This window comes from Dendrobates tinctorius, unplaced genomic scaffold (genome assembly GCF_039654945.1).
Source record: "Dendrobates tinctorius isolate UK_male_01 unplaced genomic scaffold, ASM3965494v1 ptg000069l, whole genome shotgun sequence".
In the NCBI taxonomy this organism is placed as follows: Eukaryota; Metazoa; Chordata; class Amphibia; order Anura; family Dendrobatidae; genus Dendrobates; species Dendrobates tinctorius.
Genome location: NW_027361737.1, coordinates 20,006,490 through 20,032,247, shown reverse-complemented (window position 1 = coordinate 20,032,247; position 25,758 = coordinate 20,006,490).

Genomic DNA, 25,758 nt, shown 5'->3' with positions numbered 1-25,758 from the left:
ATAAGAAATAATCACACACGTGGGCCAATGTTCCAGGTGTCAATGATGCACTTTGAGGGTACTGGATCAACAGATACAAGGTATATACAGTGCCTACAAGTAGTATTCAACCCCCTGCAGATTTAGCAGGTTTGATAGGATGCAAATAAGTTAGAGCCTTCAAACTTCACACAAGAGCAGGATTTATTAACAGATGCATAAATCTTACAAACCAAAAAGTTATGTTGCTCAGTTAAATTTTAATAAATTTTAAACATAAAAGTGTGGGTCAATTATTATTCAACCCCTAGGTTTAATATTTTGTGGAATAACCCTTGTTTGCAATTACAGCTAATAATCGTCTTTTATAAGACCTGATCAGGCCGGCACAGGTCTCTGGAGTTATCTTGGCCCACTCCTCCAAGTTATCTAGCTTCTTTGGGTGTCTCATGTGGACTTTAATCTTGAGCTCCTTCCACAAGTTTTCAATTGGGTTAAGGTCAGGAGACTGACTAGGCCACTCCAAAACCTTGATTTTTTGCCTCTTGAACCAGGCCTTGGTTTTCTTGGCTGTGTGCTTTGGGTCGTTGTCTTGTTGGAAGATGAAATGACGACCCATCTTAAGATCCTTGATGGAGGAGCGGAGGTTCTTGGCCAAAATCTCCAGGTTGGCCGTGCTATCCATCTTCCCATGGATGCGGACCAGATGGCCAGGCCCCTTGGCTGAGAAACAGCCCCACAGCATGATGCTGCCACCACCATGCTTGACTGTAGGGATGGTATTCTTGGGGTCGTATGCAGTGCCATCCAGTCTCCAAACGTCACGTGTGTGGTTGGCACCAAAGATCTCGATCTTGGTCTCATCAGACCAGAGAACCTTGAACCAGTCTGTCTCAGAGTCCTCCAAGTGATCATGAGCAAACTGTAGACGAGCCTTGACATGACGCTTTGAAAGTAAAGGTACCTTACGGGCTCGTCTGGAACGGAGACCATTGCGGTGGAGTACGCTACTTATGGTATTGACTGAAACCAATGTCCTCACTGCCATGAGATCTTCCCGGAGCTCCTTCCTTGTTGTGCTTGGGTTAGCCTTGACTCTTCGGACAAGCCTGGCCTCGGCACGGGAGGAAACTTTCAAAGGCGGTCCAGGCCGTGGAAGGCTAACAGTAGTTCCATAAGCCTTCCACTTCCGGATGATGCTCCCAACAGTGGAGACAGGTAGACCCAACTCCTTGGAAAGGGTTTTGTACCCCTTGCCAGCCTTGTGACCCTCCACGATCTTGTCTCTGATGGCCTTGGAATGCTCCTTTGTCTTTCCCATGTTGACCATGTATGAGTGCTGTTCACAAGTTTGGGGAGGGTCTTAAAATAGTCAGAAAAGGCTGGAAAAAGAGATAATTAATCCAAACATGTGAAGCTCATTGTTCTTTGTGCCTGAAATACTTCTTAATACTTTAGGGGAACCAAACAGAATTCTGGTGGTTTGAGGGGTTGAATAATAAATGACCCTCTGAATAAACTTTTCACAATTTAAAAAAAAAATTAAACAAAGAAATAACATTCTTTTTTGCTGCAGTGCATTTCACACTTCCAGGCTGATCTACAGTCCAAATGTCACAATGCCAAGTTAATTCCGAATGTGTAAACCTGCTAAATCTGCAGGGGGTTGAATACTACTTGTAGGCACTGTATAGTATACTTCAAATACAAAAAAATCTCCGAATGTATTTCAGGAGGCTGACACATATGCTCACACGCTCAGTATGGATTTGACAATAATGTAACAAGTTGAAAAAGGGTACAGTATGACCAGATACAAGGTATATATAGTATAGTTTAAACATTCTAAATCTCCGTAGACATTTCATGAGGCAGACACAGACGCTCTCAGTCCCAGTATGCATTAGCCAAGAATATAAAAAGTATAAAAAGGTTACTGTATGACCATATACAAGGTACATATAGTATTGTTTAAACATTATAAATCTCCTTATTTTTTTCAGGAGGCAGACACAGACGCTCTCAGGGTCAGTATGGATTACACAATATAAAAAACAGTAAAAGGGTAATGTTTCAGAAGCGTACAGCTGCATACAGTGTTGAGGTAATTGTAAATCTCAGTAGATATTTCCAGAGTCAGAAACAGACTCTCACTGGCTCAGTATGGATCAGACCACTATAGAAAAAGCAGTAAATGGGTAAGGTATCACAAGCGTACAGCTGTATACAGTGTTGGTGTAATCTTAAATCTACAAATATATTTCTGGAGTTACAGACAAACGTTCACAGGCTCAGTATGGATTACACCAGAATCTAAATAGCAAAAAAGGGTACTGTATCATTAGCGCACAGCTTTTTCCATTTGTTTAGTAAATTTTTCATCTTGGGATCGATTTCTGTTGTCACCCTCAGACGCTCACTCACTATAGATTTGACCGTAATACAAAATGTTGATCAAAGGTACTGTATCACAAGATAGGAGGTGTATATAGTATAGGGTAAACTTTTTATCTACGTATATATAGAAGGACTAAACCACACACGCTCACTCACTATGGATTATACCGTACTAACAAATATAGAACATCAGATACCTGGTGTATATAGTATAACTGAAAATGTAATTCGCCCTATATATTTCCCGAGTCACATACAGATAGTCACCATGTATTTCTCCGTGATACCAGCCGAGACACGGTACTGTGTGAGGAGCGTACAGCTGTATACGGTGTGGGAAATAATGAACGTTCATTCACTGTGCAGAAAAAAAGAATAAAAGTATTAGTGCTGTGTAAAAAGCTGTCTGCACAACAGTTTACACACAACAATACTGCTATAAGGCAGGCTAATAATTGGTGCTGCTGCACACAAGAAAATCCTCCCCTGTGACTGCACCCTAACTGTACTCAACAATTGCATTCATCACAAGCACATAAGAACTTCTGTTTACAGGCCTAAGTGTCTCCCTAAAGACAGGGGCCAGAGCAAGCCAAAACCCCTGTGATGGTGGGATTTCCTATGTGGATATCATGTTGTGTATATTTCTATTTTACTTATTTTCATAGTGTTTTTCTTGTTGCCTTGTAAGTCTACAGCCTGACTGTATCTGTCTCTTGATGACCCCCTGTAGTTCCTTAATCCCCAAGGCTCCTTTGTTCTCCTCTGGGAGGCCTGCAAACCACCCCAGCCTGTTTGACTACCTCTGGACACAAGGAAGGGGGTGGGGAGGACAGGAGCTGGACAAGTCAGTTCCTGTGTGGAGAGCATCATGTAAAGACTGTATCACAGAGAGAAGGAAGCGTTTGGACCCATTTTATCCTCTGGATGCTAGAGTTTTGGAATCTCATCTCCCTGGACATTTTATCCTGTTACTGGACTGCATTCTTGTTCTGGACTATTGTATCCTCAGTGTGGTGGATTGTTTATGGACCTTCTAATTTTGCCTGTAATAAAGGTCTTGGGATTGTTCACACTTCCCTCGCTCTGTTGATTGTGTGGTATCGGAGAAGGACCCCGTGACAACTGGTGGCAGCGGTGGGATCAACAGAGTGTAACCTAATGGAGAACCACCCACAGAGTGAGTACAGAAATTGGACTGTATCCAGTTTACGGGAGAGAGCCAGAGACCTGGGCCTGAACTACCAGGGACTGACTAAAGAGGCCTTAATTGATCTTCTGGTGGGCACTAGCCCGGCCACCTCCTCCCAGATGTCTGAAGGACAAGCACTGGAGACAGGGATCCCCATCCAGAAAAGCCAGTGGTTGGTGTGGTACGAAGAAGAGATGGCGGTTCTGGGCCCCGGCGTCTCTCAAGAGTACAAGGAGGAGGCTGCCCGCCGGGCACAGCGGAGACAAGAAGCAATGGAGCTTGAAAGAGGGAGTAATGCAATGTGGAGTGTAACCCCAACGATCCGGAATCCTGTACGGATCACCCGGAGAGAGTTTAAGCCATTTGATGAGGCTTCGGAGATGTGGAGGAGTTCTTCAAGGACTTTGAGCAGCAGTGTGCTGTGATGGAGGTGCCCCACTCTGGCTGGATGCGTTTGTTAGTGGGACTCCTGAACGGTAGCATGGCGGAGGCTTACCAAACCATTGACGCACAGCGGAATCGAGATTATAACATTGTAAAGCGGACTAACCTGGATTACCATGCTATCACCCCAGACTCATATAGGGCCAAGTTCCAAGACCTCCCATGCACCACGGGGGGATTGTTTAGGATGTATGTACATAAGATGTCCCAGGCATGTCGGACATGGCTGGAAGCAGAAAACGCCTTTACTGTGGAAGATGTTATACAGGCGTTCCTTATAGAACAATTTCTTGGCAAGTGCCCGGCAGAGGTACGGGAATGGGTCAGGGAGCGCACGCCGTGTACCGTGGATAGAGCTGCAGCCCTGGCCGATGAAGCCCTTACTATCTGGCCGCAATGGAGGAGGCTTCTGGACAATGAACCACGGCCTGCTCCCGCGCCCCGTCCCCCTCCAATTATATCTGCCCTTCCACCTAGTCGCAAGCCGATGACAATCATGCCTCACAATCCCAGGCCCCAACAGTTCCGACCACGACCGGGGGTATCACAGAGAGGAGATGTTATGGGTGTGGGTAACCTGGACATTTGCAGTCTGGCTGTCCCTCAAGGATTCGGAGGGAGCCCCACGCAGCTCCACCTCGTCCAGTGCATCTTGTGCACTCCGCCCCGACTGAGGAAGAGCTACCACCACCCCCACCAGAGTGGACCACCGACCACGGCACCATAGATACTCCTCCTGGAGTGTACGGACTCCGGCCTCTGTCCTTTAGCTACTCAGAGCAACGGCAACGCCACCTGCAGGATGTCTTAATTGATGGATACAAAGTGTCAGGATTTATAGACACGGGGGCGTTCTTGACTATCGCTAACCCCATGTGGTTCGACCCGAGGCAATTTACCAGGGTCCGGGAATTCCCATTGTCCTGGCGGGGGGGTCCCCGCAAATATATACAGCGAGCTTCTGTGTGTTTGGATTATGGTTGTGGAGAAAAACTGTGTTGGATTGGAGTTATGGGAGGACTTCCTGCAGATATCCTCCTTGGGAATGACATTGGGGAGTTATAGTGCCAATTTGTGGGAGCAGTCACCTGACTACAGGCCCTTCAAGCACTACGTCATCCGGACCTCACTGGGGAGCAACCACCACGAACTGCATCAGAGTCGGTAAGAAATACGTTCGCTGCTACTACATTGGGAGAGTCTTGGGACATAGAGGAGTTTAGGAGAGAATTAGAGGCTGACACTACCTTAGCAGCCCTTAGGCGAAAGGCAGAAACTGCACACATGGGAGATAATGGGGATGGCTTCACTCGAGAAAACGGACTGTATTATCGTGTAACAAAGGTCAGTGACCAGGACAACCCTGACGCAACGACCAGGCAACTCATTGTCCCTCAGAAGTACAGGGCACAGCAACTCCAACTGGCCCATGACATCCCCTTGGCTGGGCATCAAGGGAGCAAAAGGACTGAAAAGAGACTCACCCAAAGTTTTTACTGGCCAGGTGTCTCGCAGTCGGTAGCCCATTATTGCCGCACCTGCGATGTCTGCCAGCGAATGCGGCATCCAGGAGCTCGACATAAGGTACCCCTGCAATCCCTGCCCATAATTGAGGAACCGTTTCAACGTGTAGCTGTCGACATCATAGGTCCTCTGGCCCACCCCAGCCGGTCGGGGAAAAAAATATATCCTGACCGTGGTGGACTATGCGACTAGGTATCCTGAAGCTGTGGCCCTGTCCAGTATTACAGCAGTAAAGGTAGCCGAGGCCCTTGTTACCATATTTACCAGGGTAGGGTTTCCTAGTGAAATATTATCGGATCAAGGCACTCAGTTAATGTCAGATCTGGTCCAGTCCCTATGGCATACCTGTGGTGTTCGAGCCATTCGCACCACCCCATACCACCCGCAGACCAACGGACTATGTGAACACTTTAATGGAACCCTAAAAAATATGCTGAGGGCTTTTGTTGACGTTGAAAAAGACTGGGAAAAGTACCTGCCACATCTCCTGTTCACCTATAGGGAGGTTCCCCAAGAGTCCACGGGGTTCTCTCCCTTCGAACTACTGTTTAGCTGGAAGGTCTGTGGGCCTCTCACTCTTCAGAAAGAAGATTTGGAGGGAGACATATCAGATACCGGAATGCCCATCATCATTCTAGATTTCAGAGACCGTCTTGCCCAGCTAGCTACCTTGGCTAAAGAACATCAGCGAATGCCCCAGTCCAGACAAAAAACCTGGTATGACCGTAATGCCAGGAACCGGGAATTTATGGAAGGACAACAAGTGCTCATGATTACTGCTTCCCCTGCCAACAAGCTTCAAGCAGTGTGGGAAGGCCCTTATCCGGTTGTCAAGAAAATTAATGACACTAACTACGTTATTGCCCTGGAGTCTAGTGGTCGACGACAGAAAGCCATCCACATTAACATGCTGAAAGACTACCACGACCGATCTCTGCCTGTTATACAGTTGTGGCCAAAAGTATTGACACCCCTGCAATTTTGTCAGATAATACTCAATTTCTTCCTGAAAATGATTGCAATCACAAATTCTTTGGTATTATTATCTTAATTTAATTTGTCTTAAATGAAAAAACACAAAAGAGAATGAAGCAAAAAGCAAAACATTGATCATTTCACACAAAACTCCAAAAAAAGGCCAGACAAAAGTATTGGCACCCTCAGCCTAATACTTGGTTGCACAACCTTTAGCCAAAATAACTGCGACCAACCGCTTCCGGTAACCATCAATGAGTTTCTTACAATGCTCTGCTGGAATTTTAGACCATTCTTCTTTGGCAAACTGCTCCAGGTCCCAGATATTTGAAGGGTGCCTTCTCCAAACTGCCATTTTTAGATCTCTCCACAGGTGTTCTATGGGATTCAGGTCTGGACTCATTGCTGGCCACCTTAGAAGTCTCCAGTGCTTTCTCTCAAACCATTTTCTAGTGCTTTTTGAAGTGTGTTTTGGGTCATTGTCCTGCTGGAAGACCCATGACCTCTGAGGGAGACCCAGCTTTCTCACACTGGGCCCTACATTATGCTGCAAAATTTGTTGGTAGTCTTCAGACTTCATAATGCCATGCACACGGTCAAGCAGTCCAGTGCCAGAGGCAGCAAAGCAACCCCAAAACATCAGGGAACCTCCGCCATGTTTGACTGTAGGGCCGTGTTTTTTTCTTTGAGTGCCTCTTTTTTTCTCCTGTAAACTCTATGTTGATGCCTTTGCCCAAAAAGCTCTACTTTTGTCTCATCTGACCAGAGAACATTCTTCCAAAACGTTTTAGGCTTTTTCAGGTAAGTTTTGGCAAACTCCAGCCTGGCTTTTTTATGTCTCGGGGTAAGAAGTGGGGTCTTCCTAGGTCTCCTACCATACAGTCCCTTTTCATTCAGACGCCGACGGATAGTACGGGTTGACACTGTTGTACCCTCGGACTGCAGGGCAGCTTGAACTTGTTTGGATGTTAGTCGAGGTTCTTTATCCAACATCCGCACAATCTTGCGTTGAAATCTCTTGTCAATTTTTCTTTTCCGTCCACATCTAGGGAGGTTAGCCACAGTGCCATGGGCTTTAAACTTCTTGATGACACTGCGCACGGTAGACACAGGAACATTCAGGTCTTTGGAGATGGACTTGTAGCCTTGAGATTGCTCATGCTTCCTCACAGTTTGGTTTCTCAAGTCCTCAGACAGTTCTTTGGTCTTCTTTCTTTTCTCCATGCTCAATGTGGTACACACAAGGACACAGGACAGAGGTTGAGTCAACCTTAATCCATGTCAACTGGCTGCAAGTGTGATTTAGTTATTGACAACACCTGTTAGGTACCAAAGGTAAGTTACAGGTGCTGTTAATTACACAAATTAGAGAAGCATCACATGATTTTTCGAACAGTGCCAATACTTTTGTCCACCCTATTTTTTATGTTTGGTGTGGAATTATATCCAAGTTGGCTTTAGGACAATTCTTTTTGTGTTTTTTTATTTAAGACAAATTAAATGAAGTTAATAATAACAAAGAATTTGTGTTTGCAATAATTTTCAGGAAGAAACTGAGTATTATCTGACAAAATTGCAGGGGTGTCAATACTTTTGGCCACAACTGTAGCTGTCTAACCCCCTTGTGATATCGCCGACGACGAGTATCTCCCCGATCTCCTCCAGGTTGCCCAAGCGGGAGGATCACTGGAACAAGTGCCTCTTGGCTCCCATTTATCGGATATACAAAAGGATGATATTTCGCCGTACTTATTCCGAGGGCTGCTGCTTTCTCCTCAAAACTGGGGAAGACTACTCTCACCAGCCACCATGTGGAAACCCCCGGATAATGCCCCATCCAGCAGGCTGCCTACCAGGTTCCAGAGGCTGTTCAAGGCATGATAAAGGACGAACTGGAGGAGATGAAATGACTGGGAGTTATTCAGCCATCTCACAGTTCTTTGGCCTCTCCTGTCGTCCTGGTCCCCAAGAAGGATGGTACAACACGATTCTGCGTTGATTACAGACGACTAAATGATGCCACCAAGAGTGATGCTTATCCCATGCCTAGGATTGATGATCTATTGGATCGTCTGACCAGTGCCCAATTTGTGACCACGTTAGACTTGAGCAAGGGGTACTGGCAGATACCCCTAACGGAGGACGCGCGGGAGCACTCAGCCTTTATTACTCCATTTGGGCTTTTTGAGTTCCTGGGAATGCCCTTTGGGATGAAAACTGCCCCCGCTACTTTCCAGAGACTGGTAGATCGACTGTTACAACAATGTCAGGACTTTGCCTGTGCTTACTTAGACGACATTGCCATTTTTAGCACAACCTGGGAGGAACATCTTAAACACTTGGGCATAGTGCTAGACTGTATCCTTACTGCAGGACTGACCATTCACCCTGATAAGTGCCAAATAGAGATGGCTGAGGTGCAGTACCTCGGGCATAGAGTAGGGGGTGGGACCCTAAGGCCTGAGCCTGCCAAGGTGGAAGCCATTAGCAATTGGTGTAGACCCCAGACTAAAAAGCAGGTACTTGCATTTTTAGGAACTACTGGTTACTATGGAAAATTTGTTTCTAACTTCAGCACCTTGGCCAAGCCCCTAACCGACCTGACCCACAAGAACATGCCTAGGAATGTGACATGGACGACTGCATGCAAGGATGCCTTTTCAGCGTTAAAGACCGCCCTCGTCACTGCTCCTGTCTTGGCTGCCCCTGATTATAAGAGCAGGTTCCTCATGCAGACAGATGCATCCACCTTTGGAATTGGGGCAGTACTTAGCCAAGTGAACGCTGCCGGAGAAGAACATCCTGTTGCTTTTGCCAGTCGGAAACTACTGGATCGGGAAGTTACCTATGCCACTATTGAAAAGGAGTGCCTTGCCATCGTATGGGCACTGAAAAAATTGCAGCCATACTTGTATGGCAGAGACTTTACAATTGTTACAGACCACAACCCCCTCACATGGCTGAACCGCGTATAAGGGGACAATGGAAGATTTCTGCGGTGGAGCTTATCCTTACAACCCTACAGCTTCTCCATCCAATACAAGCGGGGAAGCCAACACCAGAACGCCAATGGTCTGTCTCGACAAGAAGAACCATAGGCTCCCCAGGCCAACCTACCCCTGCCACTGTACAAGGAATTATAAACGATTGAGCAATGTGGACTAAAGTGAGCAGGCCAGAGGTCTGTGTAGACCTCATAGCGTGCTCACTTATTATGGGGGGGAGAGGTTGTGATGGTGGGATATGCTATGTGGATATCATTTTTTGTATATTTCCATTTCACTTATTTTCATAGTGTTTTTCTTGTTGCCTTGTAAGTCTACAGCCTGACTATATCTGTCTCTTGATGACCCCCTGTAGTTCCTTAATCCCCAAGGCTCCTTTGCTCTCCTCTGGGAGGCCTGCAAACCGCCCCAACCTGTTTGACTACCTCTGGACACAAGGAAGGGGGTGGGGAGGACAGGAGCTGGACAAGTCAGTTCCTGTGTGGAGAGCATCGTGTAAAGACTATCAGAGAGAAGGAAGCGTTTGGACCCATTTTATCCTCTGGATGCTAGAGTTTTGGAATCTCATCTCCCTGGACATTTTATCCTATTACTGGACTGCATTCTTGTTCTGGACTATTGTATCCTCAGTGTGGTGGATTGTTTATGGACCTTCTAATTTTGCCTGTAATAAAGGTCTTGGGATTGTTCACACATCCCTCGCTCTGTTGATTGTGTGGTATCGGAGAAGGACCCCGTGACTCCCCCCTCCCCAGAGGCGTAAGTGGAGGCCCAAATGACAGTGGGTTGGAGGGAGGGGGCTAACTGTCCCTGGGGGGTGGAGTATGGAAATAAGGGAGGGATTTGAAGTCAGCTTATGGGGCGGTTACCTCAGTTCCCACTACAGAGCCACAGAGACTGTCCCACGGCCAGACGGCATGGAGTCCATATCAGCTGGATAGGCTGCGCTCTGCAGCGTAGTTGCAGCCTGCCGGCGTGGATCATGGAGCAGGTTGCGGGGATCATCGGTGGAAGCAGCGGGTCGGCCGCTGGTGTCTCTTCCCGTGCGAGGCGGCGGTCAAGGGCCACGGAGCGTTTATCTCTCGACGCAGATCCTGGGACCAAGCGCTGGCGACGGAGACCCTTTCAGGGACCCTCCGGGTCTGGTGCCTGCTGGTAAGTGTGCACGCAGGCCCCGGGCTGGGAGGAATCCACGAGCCGGGCTGGGTCCAGTGGTGGTTGCAAGTCCTTCTCCCTAAGCAGAGAGGGATGCGGGGCCTGCACTCAACGGGTCGGCAATGAACAATGACGTCACGGCAGGCCGTCATGGAGCTGGGTGGTCTGCCTCCTCTTCTTGTGGCGGCAGTGGGAGTTACCCGGAGGGGGGTTGTCGGGCAGCAGCCCCCGTCGCCCGAGGCTGTCAGCTATGCCCAGTACCTCGGGCACCCTGACCGGAACAACGGCGGTGGATCAGCATGGACGGTGCATCAGACAGTCGGTGGGGGTTGCGGGGGGTGGTTGTCCGCAGGCGGAAGCCCCCGTGGCTGTGCAGCCCGCTTGCCTCAGCGTGGGCCGGATAAGCAAACAGCCATGAACGGAGTTCCCCGTGATGGCATCGTCGTCGAAAAAGCCTGTTTCACAAGATGGTGGACCTCTGGGGACAGAGGGTCTGAGGGGAAGCTCCATAGTCGACGGCCAGTGGGATACGGGATTGGCAACTGGAGCAGTCACAGCGTCATCACAGCCCAGTGAGTATGACTCCATGTCTTGTTTGTCCTCATCTCTAGTGAGGTCCCCTGCGGTCGAGAGTGGGTTGGGGGGCTGGCCGGTGGCGTTAGGTCAGGGAGTTGTGGACCAAGTTCCTTCATGGATTGGAGGGCTGGGAGAGATGTTGACTTCCATGCGGGATTTGTTGTCGCCGATGGAGGGATTTGGAGCGCACCCAGCGCATTTAGCCGCTTGGGTGGGGTCGCAGGAGTGAGGGAACAGTTTGTGGGAGGCGGTTACCGGGGTGTCAGTTGGCCGAGCTGACCCTGTGTCTGTTTCGGTTCAGACTGAGAAGGAAAAGGAATGTCGGATCAATGTAGATGACAGGGCAAATGGGGAGGTATATGTATGCTTTGAGGGCCCACTGGGCGCTCATCATGAGAAGGAGGTGCGGGAAAAGATATAGAAGGACGAATATGTCACGATTTTGTCACTGCTTCCTTTGTAAAAGTTAAACTTGGACAAAGGGAAGAACGATGATAGCCAAAATGAGGAGTAGGAAAAACGGAGATGGTGATTGATTCCGCACAGATTATCTAATTGGCTACAGGCATTCAATATTTTGGCTAGCGTGTTTGGAGAGAAGGCGCCTGAGAATTGTTCTCCTCTTTTTTTGTTTTTTAGATTCGATTGGGGAGGCTTATCGGGTGTAGGGGGTTCAGGCTTGGCTCCATTACAACAAACAGTTTAGGCATAGGAAGTCGTTTCATCCGGCAATTCGATGGGAAAAGAAAGACATACGACTGTGGTTGAAGGTTATGACGCTGACTAAGTTCGGCCATTCCTTTCCTGGGGTGCCAGGGGTGCTGGTTCATGAAATGCACAAAGCAGTGGACAAGGGGCAAGGGGGTCACTCGGGGCAATCGGTCAGCCAGAAACAGGGTCTCTGCTGGCAATTGAATGATGGCCAGTGTAAATTTGTGGCTACATTGCTGCAAATTTAAGCACCATTGATCGAATTGCAAAGGAACCTCGCATGATGGTTCCAGATGCTTTAGGAAGCAGAAAGGAAAAGCAGAGTGAGAGTGCAAATTCAAAAGGGGTAGACACCATTGAACCTGGCCGCGACGGTACCTTATATAAGTTGTTTTCCTGATGGGGTTAAGTCAGAACTGTTGTTGTCCATTTTCAGTGACGATTTTAACATTTCCACCCCTCCTTTTGAGATACCACTAGTGATTTACAATCTGAAGTCAGCTGACCAATATGCTGAGGTGGTGTCGTAACAGTTGGGGAAGGAGGTTAAGTTGGGAAGGATGTCTGTGCCGTTTATGGATCCTCCGTTTGAAGATTTGTTAGTCTCGCCCCTGGATGCAGTGCCTAAGAAACAGCAGCATAAGTTCAGGCTCATTCATCATCTGTCTTTCCCTCATGGTAGGTCGGTGACTGATGGAATTGATCCGGAGCTGTGCTCTTTGTTTTATAAGTAATTTCAGGAAGCGGCAAAGTTTGTCCGGAAATGTTGGAAGGGGGCACTTTTGCCTAAAACGGATATTGAGTCTGCATTTATGTTGATCCCTGTTCATCCGGATAGTGTTAAGTTGTTGGTGTGTTACTGGGGTGGTGTTTTTTGGGTTGATAGGTGTTTGACAATGGGTTGATCGGTGTCTTGTGCATTTTTTGAGGCAGTTCTTTTCTCGAATGGGTTGTCAGTGAAGTATCGGCTTTTGATTCCTTGATTCATTACCTGGATGATAGTTTGTGTATCGGTGGTGATAATTCTGGTTGTTGGGAGAGGTTACTTAGAGTGGCGGAATGGGTGGCGGAGCGTTTTGTTTTACCGCTTGCTCCCAGGAAAACAGAGGGGCCTTGTACGTGCCTATATTTTTTGTGAATCGTGATTGATTCGTTAAAATGTGATTTCCGTTTGATGGAGGCTAAGGTAAAGGCGTTGCGGGATGAGGTGTCTCGGGCAAGACGGTTGAAGAAATTGTCATTGACATAGGTGCAGTCACTACTTGTCAATTTGACTTTTGGTTGTCGCATTATTACAATGGGTCGGGTCTTTTCTCGGCAGTTGGCGAGCGCTACGGCAGGAGTGCAGGTTCCGCATCATTTTGTTCGGCTTTACAGTTAACATAAGGCTGATTTGGAATTGTGGGACTATTTTTTTGGAGCAATACAGCGGACGTTTTTGGCTCATGGAGGAGGCAGTTGTAAATGATGACCTGAAGTTGTTCACAGATGCGTGTGATGGAGTGTGTTTTGGGTCATATTTTAGGGGCCTGTGGTGCGCGGCTGCGTGGCCTGCAGAGTGGTTTCAGCTGAGCCTTGTTAGGAATATTGCTTGGTTGAATATTTTGACTATACTGGTGGCTGTGAACCTATGGAAGGAGGAGTTTCGGGACAGAAGGATCCGTTTTAATTGTGACAACATGGGAGTTGTGTGTTCCATTAACAGCTTGACGGCGTCCTCTCCTCCAGTGATTCGAGTCCTGCGGCACTTAATTTTGACTTGTTTAGGCTAGTTTCACACTAGCGTTTATGAGCGCAGCGACGGCCTGCGCACGGCCGCCGCTAAGCCCCGCCCCCTGCCGCACCTCCGCCGGTAGCTCCGCCCTGCGCCCTGCGTCCCCTATCTTTATCACTGGGGGCGCAGGCCGTGCGCAGTATGCGTTTGGCGGCGCATGCGCCTTTTTGACGGTGCGCCGGCGCAACCAAACTGCAGCAGGTTGCACGGCCTGCGCCCCCAGTGATAAAGATAGGGGACGCAGGGCGCATGCAGCGTCATGCGCCGGTAGGCGGAGCTACCAGCGGAGGCGCGGCAGGGGGCGGGGCTTAGCGGCGGCCGTGCACAGGCCGTCGCTGCGCTCATAAACGCTAGTGTGAAACTAGCCTTAATGCTTAATGCTCATGTGACGGCTTCTCAGGTGGCAGGTATTAGGAATTCCATTGCTGATTCTTGATCTCGTTCAGTGGTAGCGTTTTCAGTAATTGTCCCCGGATGCAGAAGAAGCGGGTTTCTTTGAGTCCAGCCGGGCTTTGGAAGGTGGTTTCAGGGCTGCAGAACCTTTCATACGGGCATCTCTGTCTTCTATTACTTGGTCGATCTATGAGTCAGTATGGATTTAACCGTAATACAAAATGTTTGAAAAAAGTACTGTATCAGCAGATCCCATGTGTTTCCAGTCTAGGGGTAATTGTAAATCTCCATCTATACTTCCGGCTTCAGACAAAGACAATCACAGGCTCAGTATGGATTACACAAGAATATAAAAACTTGAAAAAGGGTAATGTTTTACAATTGTTCAGCTGCATACAGTGTTGGTGTCATTTTAAATCTCCTTATATTTTACCAAAGTAAGACAAAAAATCTCACAGGCTCAGTATGGATTAAACCCTAATATAAAAATGAGAAAAAGGGCAATGTATTCGAAACGTACACCAGTATACAGTGTTGAAGTACTTTGAAATCTTCGTTTATATTTCAGTGTCAGTCTGCCAGTCCAGACTCTCCGCTAGAGGAAGGTAGATGGATAAAAGTACAGACGTAAAGTCGAGTGATTTTAGATGTTTTGGAATTAGTAATGACGGGAAAACCTCCCGGAGGATTCGCAGAGGCGATGCTGACCCTCAATAACTTTAACTGTGGATACAGCTAAAACACAAATTAGTGAAGAAAGGGTTGCTGTATTGCAGTAGTGTCGATCCCATCACCGTAACTCGTCTCCATCAAATTGTGATCACAGGGAGAGCTGTAGACATGGTCCTCACTGCCTATCATGATCTGTCTGGTCACTTTGGAGTGCAAAACACACAAGCCACAGGCCGTAGGGGATTCTATTGGATTGCCATGAGAGGAGACATTGAAAAATGGTGGCAGGAATGTCACACGTCTGGGACTATGAAAAATGTGAAAGGTGATCATAAAGCACCACTGCATCCGATTGGGAGTTGACGTCCATTACAAATGGTAGCCATTGGTAATCTGAAGGTAGAGGCCAGCAGGACAGGGCATAGCTACATCTTAACCATCATCGATCAGTACGCCAAATTTGTAGTGGCCGTCCCTGTGACGGATTTAAATGGCCAGACTACACAGTGGTGGAGAAGGGAGAGGTAAGTATTGCAAGTGCTGTGTCCCTGAGCAAGCAGGGGGGGCCCACTCATGGGTGCCGGTACTGGCACAGGGCCCCTCATAGTTTGCCAGTGTGTCTGACGGCGAGTGGACCCCCCCACCGTCAGAGACACTTTATTGTACTATGAGAAGCCCTGTGCCAGTGCCGTCGCCCAAGGGTGGGGCCACACACCTGTTCAGGGCAACAGCACTTGCCCGGGTGCGGCAGGTGTTGACCCCGGGCCTGTGGTGGGGGGGCAGCCCATTGAGGGAGGTTTAAAAAATGGCATATGTTGATGTGTAGGCTGGACTTTCAGATGCTGCAAATGGAGGAATTGGAGAAGTCAGAGGAAGAGGAGGACAAAAGCGAGTCTTTTTTCTGGCAACCTATGTGTTATCAGGGGAGGGTGGGATAAAATCTTTTGAAACCCATGCATGGTTCATTTTAATGAAGGTTAGATCATCAACATTTTGGGTCGAGAGACGAGTCCTTTTTTCTGTCAGGATTGATCCAGCAGCATTGAAGACTCTTTCAGATAGCACACTACCAGCAGGGCAAGCGAGATCCTGTAAGACATATTGTGCCAATTCAGGCCATGTGTCCAGTTTTGAGGCCCAATAATCAAAGGGGAATGACCTGTGAGGGAGAACCTCGATATGGGAGAAGTAGTTTGTAACCATAGTTGACAACTGCTGCCTCCTGTCACTTGCAATCGATTCTGTATTAGCTGTCATGTGCGCGGAACTTGAGAAATCAGACCACAACATGGTCAGGAAACCCCTGTCTCCAACACCAGTTCAGTTGTGTGCACCACGAACACCTCTTCCATTTTGCCCACTACGACTCGTGGGAGAACCAGCTCCGCTGCTGTGTGCTGGGAATGCCTCAAACTACCTGTTTACCAGAGTTGCTTGTTTGTTAGCCAATATTAGCTCTAGGTTCTCCTGTGGCATGATGTTGTGTAATTTGCCTTTATAGCGTCGATTGAGGATGCTGGCCAACCAGTAGTCGTCATCCCTCATCATTTTGGCACCACTGCATCCGATTGGGAGTTGACGTCCATTACAAATGGTAGCCATTGGTAATCTGAAGGTAGAGGCCAGCAGGACAGGACATAGCTACATCTTAACCATCATCGATCAGTACGCCAAATTTGTAGTGGCCGTCCCTGTGACGGATTTAAATGGCCAGACTACACAGTGGTGGAGAAGGGAGAGGTAAGTATTGCAAGTGCTGTGTCCCTGAGCAAGCAGGGGGGGCCCACTCATGGGTGCCGGTACTGGCACAGGGCCCCTCATAGTTTGCCAGTGTGTCTGACGGCGAGTGGACCCCCCCCACCGTCAGAGACACTTTATTGTACTATGAGAAGCCCTGTGCCAGTGCCGTCGCCCAAGGGTGGGGCCACACACCTGTTCAGGGCAACAGCACTTGCCCGGGTGCGGCAGGTGTTGACCCCGAGCCTGTGTTGGGGGGCAGCCCATTGAGGGAGGTTTAAAAAATGGCATATGTTGATGTGTAGGCTGGACTTTCAGATGCTGCAAATGGAGGAATTGGAGAAGTCAGAGGAAGAGGAGGACAAAAGCGAGTCTTTTTTCTGGCAACCTATGTGTTATCAGGGGAGGGTGGGATAAAATCTTTTGAAACCCATGCATGGTTCATTTTAATGAAGGTTAGATCATCAACATTTTGGGTCGAGAGACGAGTCCTTTTTTCTGTCAGGATTGATCCAGCAGCATTGAAGACTCTTTCAGATAGCACACTACCAGCAGGGCAAGCGAGATCCTGTAAGACATATTGTGCCAATTCAGGCCATGTGTCCAGTTTTGAGGCCCAATAATCAAAGGGGAATGACCTGTGAGGGAGAACCTCGATATGGGAGAAGTAGTTTGTAACCATAGTTGACAACTGCTGCCTCCTGTCACTTGCAATCGATTCTGTATTAGCTGTCATGTGCGCGGAACTTGAGAAATCAGACCACAACATGGTCTCCAACATGGTCTCCATGGTCTCCATGGTGTCTCCAACACCAGTTCGGTTGTGTGCACCACGAACACCTCTTCCATTTTGCCCACTACGACTCGTGGGAGAACCAGCTCCGCTGCTGTGTGCTGGGAATGCCTCAAACAACCTGTTTACCAGAGTTGCTTGTTTGTTAGCCAATATTAGCTCTAGGTTCTCCTGTGGCATGATGTTGTGTAATTTGCCTTTATAGCGTCGATTGAGGATGCTGGCCAACCAGTAGTCGTCATCCCTCATCATTTTGGCAATGCGGGGGTCCCTTTTTAGGATCCGCAAGGCATAGTCACACATGTGGGCCAATGTTCCCCCGTGAGAAGCATCCTCCTCCCCAAAATAATCATCCCCTCATCCTCCTCTTCATCTTCCTCTTCTTCCTCCACCTCGTCCACGCCAGTTCCCTGACCAGACAATGGCTGACTGTCATCAAGGCTTCCCTCTTCCCCCTCCTCCTGTTGCTCCTCAGCTGCAGACGCCTGATCCTTAATGTGCGTCAAAGTTTGCATGAGCAGACTCATAAGTGGTATGCTCATGCTTATGATGGCGTCGTCTGCGCTTACCAGCCATGTGCATTCCTCAAAACACTGCAGGACTTTACAGAGGTCTTTCAGCTTTGACCACTGCACACTCGACAATTCCATGTCTGCCCTCAAACTGCCTGCCCGTGTATCCTCCCACAAATGCATTACAGCCTGCCTCTTGGCACAGCCTCTCAACCATGTGCATGGTGGAGTTCCATCTTGTAGCAACGTCTATGATTAGGCGGTGCTTGGGGAGGTTGAGTGATCGCTGCAGTTTCTGCATACGACTGGAGTGGACGTTTGAGCGATGGTTGTGCGAGCACAGTCTTCGCACCTTATGGAGCAGGGCTGTTAACTCCGGATAATTATTTAGGAAGCACTGCACCACCAGGTTCAAGGTGTGAGCCAGGCAAGGTATGTGTGTGAGTTTTGAAAGGGCTATGGCTGCCACAAAATTCCGCCCATTATCACTGACTACCTTGCCTGGCTCAAGATGTAGACTGCCCAGCCATGACTCAGTTTTTCGATGCAAGTAGTCGGCCAGTACCTCCGCGGTCTGTCTACTGTCGCCCAAAGACATCATTTTTAAAACAGCCTGCTGCCGCTTAGCCCTAGCTGTTCGATAGTGGGACACCTCGTGTGCAACACTGACAGATGTGGATGGAGTGCTCGTGCAACTGCGTTCTGTCGATGAGCTTTCGCTTCTGGAGGAGGAGGAGGGTCCAATGCCTACAGCCAACTGTTTACTATACCGTGGGCTAGGCAGCACTGTTCCACCGCCGCTGTCCCCTGTGGAGCCTGCATCCACCACATTAACCCAGTGCGCAGTGATGGACACATAGCGGCCCTGGCCATGCCTACTGATCCATGCATCTGTTGTGAGGTGCACCTTTCCACTCACTGATTGTTTTAGTGCATGGACAATGTGGTTTTTTACATGCCGGTGGAGGGCAGGGATGGCTTTTGAGAAAAGAAGTGCCGACTGGGTAGGTCATAGCGTGGGACAGCGTAGGCCATGAGCTCTCAGAAAGCTTTGCTTTCTACCAAACGGAAGGGCATCATCTCTAATGAGATCAGTTTGGCAATGTAGGCATTCAAAGCCAGTGTACGCGGATGAGAGGATGAGTACTTTCTTGTCCTACTCAGAGTGTCTGGTAGGGTGAGCTGGACTGGAGAGCTGCATATGGGGGAACTAGCATTGGACATGACGGACTGAGAAGGGGTTGGTGATGGTGTTGATGGCCTAGATTCAGTGTTTCCTCACGAAAATATTGTGATTGCCTGACTGCTTTGGCCTAGCGATGACACCTCAACATTTCTTGATGGTGGTGTGCTTAGCAGTGGCCTTACAGTGGGGAAAGCGATGGAGCATTGCTGGCTAACTTCAGTCGGAGCAGGTGCACATGTGCTATCTGAGGTTTTGTAGTCCGTCCACGCTTGCAAGTGCATGTTGGTTAAATGTCTAAGCATGCAACTGGTATTCAAATTTCTTAGATTTTTCCCTCTGCTAAAGGTCCTTCGGCACTTCTTACAGATAACCTTTGCGTCATCAGTAGGATTTTGTTCAAAAAAGTGCCACACTGCACTCTTCCTACTATGGTACAAATTTTCAGGGCTTGCACGCTGTGCTAATTTGACCGTCTGGCCAAGCTGTCCTGCAACTCTTTTAGTTTTCTTGCCAAGTTTTTTGACAGCTACGGGCCTGCCGGATAACCGCTGCTGCAATGACGATGCCTGCTGCGGATCCTTCTCCTGTCCTGACCTATTGTCACCAGCATACTCTTCCTCCAATGGATGCCAATCCGGGTCAACGACTGGGTCATCCATGACCTCGTTTTCAATGTCCTGCACCTTCCTCTGTACCTTCCTCTATGTCACTGTGTAAGGTGGTATAGTATGTGGGAAAGGGCACCTGAGTTTCATCAGGGTCTGATTCAAGCTCAGTAGACTGCGAGGGCAATGTAGTGCTGTGGGTGAATGTAACAGCAGATTCATCTAGCAGTGGCTGTGCATCAGTGCACTCCATGTCAGATTCAACTTGGACTGGGGAATTCAGGATTTGACTTGATAACCCAGGAATGGTATGTGAAAAGAGCTTCATGGAGTAATCTGAAGTGTGTGCTGCAGCATCCTTCACTTTTGGTGTGGGTGAAGGACACAAGGAAAGGTGTTGTGAGCTCATTTTCGGGTTTGCCTCTGGCTTCTGGTTAGGGTTATGGAGCTGGCTGTGCTGACAGAGGAGTAGTGAGTTCTCTATCTGGACTCCCTCTGTTGGTGAAGGGAGGTAATGAAGCTGATCTAAATGGCAGAGACCGGCCACCTGAGGAAGAGGACTGCGATTGGACATCAGGAGTTTCTGATTGGATTTAAGGCAGCCGACTCCCTAGTTTCTTGCCGGTGATTTTTCCTGACTGTGGCTTCTGGTTTCCAGTTTGGTTCCTGCCTTCCTAAAGCTAAGTTTTCTCTGCTATTGTTCATATGAGTTTTTGTCTGGTTTACTTAGTTTTTGTGTTCAGCCAGCCCTGGCTGGGACTGGGCTGAATCCCCATTTTGTCTCTGATCAGTTGATCTCTTTTGCTCTGTCTTCAGAATATACCTGAGTGCTGATATAGTGTTTTTTTTCTATCAGACATGTTGGACATTATTTTTGTCAGGGATTTTTGCGTGATTGCAGACAGCGGCTTTTCTTTCCTGTCCTTTCTAGTTAGAGAGGGCCCCATTGTTTGCTCAGCCTATCTTTCTGTGTCTGTGTTTTCATCTTGTTTCACCGACAATACATGTTGGGGGCTGTCTATTGCTTTGGGGTCTGCTCTGGGGCAGTTTAGATTTTCCCTTTCTTTCTTTAGGCTTATTTAGTACTGCGGCCGTGACGAGGCGTCTAGGACCACCGTAGGCATGCTCCACGGCTACTGCTAGTTGTTGTGGATAGGATCAGGGGTCTGCAATCCACTAGTTACCAACCTCTCCGATTTTCTGGGCTTAGCTTGCTTTTTGTTTTTTCCTCCTTGGTGACTCATTCATAACAGAATCACCAGCCATACCGCAGATTCTAGGGTACTCAAAAGCAGTAAAGAATTGTAAAAAAAAAAAAAACTGTCAGAATTTTTTTTTTGTATGTATATTTTCGCCTCTTTTTTTTCTGGGGCCGTAGGAGGATTCTTTTTTTTTTTTCTTTTTCTCCTTGATGGAGATTAAGCAATAGTCTGATCGTGTGGAGCAGCTCGCTGCTGAAGTGCAGGGAATTTCCGCCTATCTCACTCATTTACATGCTGTTGAACAAGGATCCCTGCTCCTGATGTGTTTTCTGGGGATCGGTCTAAATTTTTGAATTTTAAGAATAATTGTAAATTATTTCTTGTCTTGAAGCCTAACTCATCGGGGAGCTCTGCGCAGCAGGTTAAAATTGTCATCTCCTTGTTGCGCGGCGATCCCCAGGATTGGGCGTTTTCTTTGACACCTGAAGATCCTGTTTTGACTAATGTGGATGCATTTTTTCAAGCCTTGGGGTTGTTATATGATGAACCTAATGCTATTGCTCAAGCTGAGAGAGCCCTATTGGCATTGAACCAGGGTCAGGATCCTACAGAGTTATACTGTCAGAAATTCCAAAAGTGGGCGGTCCTTACTACATGGAATGATAGTGCATTGGCAGCTCTCTTTCGGAAGGGTTTGTCTGAGACTTTAAAAGATACTATGGTGGGATTTCCTGTTCCCTCTGGTCTTGATGATTCTATGCCATTAGCCATTCAAGTTGATCGGCGTTTACCTGAACGCAAGACTACACGGGAGCCGCTGCCACATTTTGAACAAATGTCTGAACCTATGCAATGTGATGGAGTTTTGTCTAGGGCGCAACGTCAGGAGTTTAGAAGGCGTAATAAGCTGTGTTTTTTCTGTGGAGATGCCTCTCATATTATTTCTGTCTGCCCTAAACGAGAGAAACGTTTTGCACACACATTTGCTGTGGGTGGTGTACAACCCAAGTTTCTTTTGGCAATTACTCTGATCTGCTCCTTATCCACATTTTCCGCGAAGGCTATTGTGGATTCAGGAGCGGCCTTGAATCTAATGGACTTGGATTTTGCTAAACGTTGTGGTTTTCCTATGACACCTCTGTGGACGCCTATTCCTTTGAAGGGTGTTGATGCTACTCCTTTGGCGAAGAATAAACCTCAGTTTTGGACCCAGGTGATAATGCGGGTCGCCCCAGACCACCAAGAAAATTGCAGATTTTTGGCGTTGCATAATTTGCATGATACCATTGTTCTGGGGTTTCCCTGGTTGCAAATCCGTAATCCGGTTTTGGATTGGAAATTTGTGTCTGTGGTGAGTTGGGATTGTTGGTGTGCTCTTGGCGACACTCCTGTTTTCTCCACCTCTCCCCAGTCGCATGATGTTCCTGACTATTTGGCTGATTTTTATGATGTATTTAGTGAGATTATTATTATTTAGTATTTAGTGTATTTAGTCTGCGTCTTTGCCTCCTCATAGGAGCTATGACTGTGCAATTGAGTTGAGACCTGGGTGCAAATTTCCCAAGGGTCAACTTTTCAATTTATCTGTACCCGATCACGAGGCTATGCGATCTTATATTAAGGAGTCGTTGGAGAAGGGTCATATTAGACCATCCTCTTCGCCCTTAGGTGCTGGGGGTTTTTTTGTGGCCAAAAAAGATGGTTCATTAAGGCCTTGTATTGACTATCGTTCCCTCAACAAAATTACAGTTAAATTTCAGTATCCGTTACCCCTGATTTCTGATTTATTCTCCAGAGTTAAAGGTGCTTGCTGGTTTACTAAGCTTGACCTCAGGGGGGCGTATAATCTTATTCGCATCAAGCATGGGGATGAATGGAAGACGGCGTTTAATACTCCGGAGGGACATTTTGAGTACCTGGTGATGCCTTTTGGGATCACTAATGCCCCTTCTGTCTTCCAATCCTTCATGAATGATATTTTCCTGGACTTTGTGGATGAGTTTTTGATCATCTATCTGGATGATATTTTGATCTTTTCCAGGGATTGGGATTCTCATGTGGAACATGTTCGGACTGTGTTCCGGATTTTGAGGGAGAATTCCTTGTATGTTAAGGGATCGAAGTACCTTTTTGGTGTACAGAGGATTTCATTTTTGGGATTTATTTTGTCTCCGTCAAATACTGAAATGGACCCGGCCAAGGTACAGGCCATTTATGATTGGGTTCAACCCACTTCTTTGAAGGCTCTCCAGAAGTTTTTGGGTTTTGCTAATTTTTATCATAAATTTATAGCTATTTTTTCTGGTATTGCTAAACCACTGACTGATTTAACTAAGATGTGCTGAATTGGTCTTCAGAGGCTGTTTCGCGCCTTTCAGGAGCTGAAGCGGAGGTTCACTTCTGCTCCGGTTTTGCGGCAACCTGATGTCTCACTTCCTTTTCAGGTGGAGGTAGATGCTTCAGAAATTGGTGCAGGAGCTGTTTTGTCCCAAAAAGATCCGGTGACGTCTAAAATGAATCCCTGTGCCTTCTTTTCCCGAAAGTTCTCCCCATCTGAATGCAACTATGATGTGGGGAATCGGGAATTGTTAGCCATGAAATGGGCATTTGAGGAGTGGAGACATTGGTTGGAGGGAGCTAGACATCAAGTTGTGGTCCTCACTGACCACAAGAATTTGATTTACCTTGAGTCGGCCAAACACTTGAATCCTAGACAGGCTAGGTGGGTCTTGTTTTTTACGCGTTTTGATTTTGTGGTCTCCTTTCTTCCAGGCACTAAGAATGTTAAGGCAGATGCCCTTTCTAGGAGTTTCTTTGCTGATTCTCCTATTGTGACCAAGCCTACTACCATCATAGGTGAGGGGGTAGTTCTTTCTGCCATCTCGCCCGATTTGAGACGTACTCTGGAAGAATTCCAGGAGGACAAACCTGAGCATTGTCCTATGGGAAAATTGTATGTTCCTGACCAGTGGAGGAAGAGAGTAATGTCTGAAGTTCATTGCTCCGCATTGGCTGGTCATCCAGGTATTTTTGGTACCAGAGATTTGGTGAGTCGGTCTTTTTGGTGGCCCGCCTTATCTCGTGATGTCAGGAATTTTGTGCAGTCCTGTGGGACTTGTTCCCCGTCTAAACCCTGTTCTCACTCTAGTGGGTTGTTGATGCCCTTGCCGGTCCATATTTCAATGGATTTTATTTCTGATCTTCCTGTCTCTCAGAGAATGACTGTTATCTGGGTGATTTGTGATAGATTCTCTAAGATGGTCCATCTTGTACCACTCCCAAAGTTGCCATCTTCCTCAGAGTTGGTACCCTTGTTTTTACAACAGGTGGTTCGGTTGCATGGGATTCCTGAGAACATTGTATCGGACAGAGGAGTTCAGTTTGTTTCCAGATTCTGGAAAGCATTTTGTTCCAAGCTGGGAATTCAGTTGTCCTTCTCCTCTGCATTTCACCCCCAGACCAATGGGCAGACGCAGAGAACAAACCAGAAAGGTGTTGTTCCTGACAGAGGCCTGCACTGACGACTCTGTGCTTGCAGTTTTTGTAACTTCATAAGAGGAAGCAATAGAGCTGGAGGCTGTTTCAGCAATGCAAGCCAAAACCTGTTCCTGATGCTCCAGCTTTAAAAGCGGTTTACCTTCTCCCAGAAAAGGGAACCTTAAAGGCCTTGTGCCAGACGATGACACAGGCTCAACACCTCCTGCCTTAGCTGCTATTGTGCTTTTGCCAGAACCAGCCTATGCACCACCACCATCACCATCAGTACCAGCTGCGCCCCCCCGCCCACGTCCGCAGCCTCTTCCACCAGACTTCCTCATGTTTGGGAAAATGTGCCAAAAATACCAGCAGAGAAAAGGTACTGTATGAGTAGCGTACAGCTGTGTAAGGTGTATGTAAGAAGTGAAATCTCCGTATATATTTTGTGAGTCACAGACGCTCACCCAGTATGTATTTCACTGTAATCCAACAAGCAGATATACGGTACTGTATCAGAGGTGTACAGCTGTATACGTTGTTGGTGAAATTGTCAATCTCCGTATATGTATTTACGGAATGTCACACACACGCTGACTCTGTGTAGATGTGACCATAATAAGAACACCAGATATCTGATACTGTTTGAGAATCGGATAGCTCAAAACGGTGTATAGAGAAATGGAAATGCAGCAATACAGCTATCAGGGAGTCTTATAAGGCAGCCTAATCACCAACAGAGCTGCTGCACAAAAAAGTGTGAAAAAATGAACGATTGGTAACTATGCAGAAAAAAGGAATAAAAATATTTTTGCTTTTAAAAAAGCACTCTGCACAGCAGTGTGCAAACAGCAATGCAGCTATCAGGGAGCTTTATAAGGCAGCCTAATAACCAACAGAGCTGCTGCACACAAATATATCCTCCCCTGTCACTGCACACTATACTGTTGTGTTGTACAGTGACATTCGCTATCAGCAGAAGCAATTTTTTTTGTTGGCCTGCCTAAAAACTCTCCCTATGGAGAACGAGCAGCAGCAACCTATCCCTATGCTAAGATCGGCAGAAGTAAGATGGCGGTCGGCAGTCACGGCCTTTTACAGGCACTGTGATGCCACACAAAGCCAGCCAATCACTTGAATGCCCTTCTCTAACATGGTGGGGGCCGCTGCCTATGTAATCGCGTTGCCCACAGAGTGCGTCCTTGATGATTGGATGAGAAAAGGCTCTGGAAGCATTGTGGGTAACGCGACTTTGGCGCTCAAGTCGGCGACCTCATGCTATGGTCGGGTTTCGATCAGCGAAACCCGACTTTAGCCAAAGTTGGCGGATTCTGAATTTGGCCAACCCGTTTCGCTCATCTCTAATTACCACCAAATAGTAAGCAAATAATACCACATACAGGGAACAAATACCACCATACCATGACCAGATCACATAATAGCACCACATAG